Source organism: Lactuca saligna, chromosome 9 (genome assembly GCF_052625555.1).
Source record: "Lactuca saligna cultivar CGN05327 chromosome 9, ASM5262555v1, whole genome shotgun sequence".
NCBI classification, from domain to species: domain Eukaryota; kingdom Viridiplantae; phylum Streptophyta; class Magnoliopsida; order Asterales; family Asteraceae; genus Lactuca; species Lactuca saligna.
Genome location: NC_136425.1, coordinates 1,455,637 through 1,458,059, shown reverse-complemented (window position 1 = coordinate 1,458,059; position 2,423 = coordinate 1,455,637). Strand labels below are relative to the sequence as shown.

Here is a 2,423-nt window from a genome sequence, read left to right as displayed (position 1 = left end):
ATGTGCTGTGACAAACTTCCACCAGTCCTTCGCTCCCAAGCGAAGCTGGTTCAGTACGAACCGTACTCTCAGATTCTCAGGAGATGAGCAAGTGAAGAAACACCCCTCTATGTCAGAAATCCAACTCATGGCCGCCACCGGGTCCTGGGTCCCATCGAACTCCGGTGGTTTTGTGTTGCTGAACTCCCGGAACAGTAACGCGTCACCACCCTGCGGCCTAGCAACAGCAACAGCTGCAGTGGCCGCCACAACCGCAGCCTCAGAAAGAGCGGCATAACGCTCGTCGAAAGTCTCGATCAGCACGGTCTTAATAGACCCGAACATCTCTGGTATCTCTGCTCTGATGACCGCAGCCATTTCCTCATGAATGATCTGCCGGATCTCCTCATCACTAGCCCCGACACCCTCCGGCATATGACGTGTCCTCACCATGATCAACCTCTGAAATACAACATACGATAAATTAGAATCCGCTCGAGCATACTCACACTTGACAATCCATCCCTCCTTGATTCTTGGTATTCTAAAAATTCTTATTTGGACCGTGCACCGCCCCGGTGCTTTCAGTAGTACGGGCCCAATACTAATGTCCACACCGTCTCAGTACACACTCCAAATCTTCCTCTTCGGATCCCAAATTCCAAGTACTCTATCACTCTCTAACAAATCTCTCATAAGCACCTCGCTGCTACCTATTCGCTCTCAAGCATCTCATAGCAGCTCACATCTCCCTAGGCTAAGGCATCACAAATCAGGGCACTCTAGTCCTAATAAGAATACATAGCCTACCCCAACAAGAGAATACACCATAACATATAATATAAGGGTATTTTGGGAAATCACCGTTCGGGCGCTGACTGATCGTACACACGTTTTTTCCTTGAATTTTTCAAAAAAATCTTTTACTCTTATAAAAGTTAAATTTTCTTTTGAAAATATTTTTCCAAATCCTCAGTTTGAGTTCAAATACTCCCGAAGGTGTACCCGAATCCCTCAAACCAAGGCTCTGATACCAAATTATAACACCATAAATTTCAAACAAAATTTTCAAATTTTCGTAAAACATAATTCATTTAATAATCATAAAACAACCATATTAATTGTCTAATTCAAGTAAATACAAAATCCCAAGATCACAAATGTATAAACTCCGTGTGTGTGTGTACGGATCAAGCCGGCGCCTTCCCGCGGTCGTCACTAGTACCTGAAACAATAACATCAAACACTGTAAGCATAAAAGCTTAGTGAGTTCCCCAAAATACCACATATAACACATATTAGCCACTCGAGGCTATTACTCCGTGGGTCCGTGCACCCATACTCTGTGAACCCTCAGCTTCTAACTCTGTGAACCTTCCGGTTCTAACTTTGTAAACATGCACAACATATATCACATAGAAATAATGCAGTACAACACATAACATACATAGCATACAGATACTCTTTCACATAACTTTGGTTACCTACTTAAGGTAAAGTATAGTGAGAAGACTCACCTCGTGTATCTCGATAAGTCGTAAGTCCTGAAATCACTAGCGCTCGATCTTCCGAGCTATAGTCCTCCTAAATCACAATACATCTCTAATTAACACTTTCCCAACTAAGGTTGGCTACTCCTTAATAAGTCAACGAAAGTCAACCCTGGTCAACGGTCAACGGTCAACTTTGACCGGACTCGGCTAGTGCATATAGCGACTCGGCGAGTCTGAACGTATACACTAATTTCCCTGAAATCCTCCCTTGACACGTCGAGTATTCCCCTAACATGACGAGTCCCTCCTGGCATGAGTTGTGGGGCCACCACGACTCAACTCGCCGAGTCTCAAGAACAACTCAGCGAGTCCAACTTGACTCAGTCCACCTGTCCACTCTGATTTCCCCCTGACTCACTAAGTCAACCCTTCCCAACTCGGCAAGACCACACGTTGTATGATCGGGCAACATTCATACTACTCGCCAAGTCTGTTCTTCGGACTTGGCGAGTCCGTGCCATGCAATGACTAAAACTTGTTCATGAGGTCAGATCCAGTCCATTAACCCATAGATCCAGTCCCTCCAAGCTTATTTAGCACGTAAAGTCACTATCTTGATGCACATACAATCTCTATATGACCCTAAATGATGTTTTTGTCTCAATTACAATAACTCAAGGCCATAAACTCCATTGCTATACATAAAGCTGGAAGAGTGAGGCTCTCTAGACTCTCTATGGATCCAGATCCAGAGTCTCAACACAAGAAGGGGACTATTTGGCATCAAATCATTCCATAAATGTCCATAAGAAACCCTAGATCTCCCTATACTCCACAAATCAGAAAATGGATCGAATTCATACCTCTAGATCGATGCTCTAAGCTTCAAATCCACTGAATAGCAACCTCCTTTGCTTCCTCTTGCTTAGATCCTTCTCCTTCTTTGCTAGA

General features: G+C 44.0%; 1 long non-coding RNA gene across 1 annotated transcript; it reads right to left on the bottom strand.

The window, feature by feature from the left end:
- Positions 1 to 1,154: 1,154 nt before the first annotated feature.
- On the bottom strand, positions 1,155 to 2,423 carry LOC145014704 (uncharacterized). The gene is made up of 3 exons (XR_013665582.1): positions 2,336 to 2,423; positions 1,497 to 1,563; positions 1,155 to 1,204 (listed from the first exon to the last, which is right to left on the bottom strand). It is a non-coding gene; the product is annotated as an uncharacterized LOC145014704 (long non-coding RNA).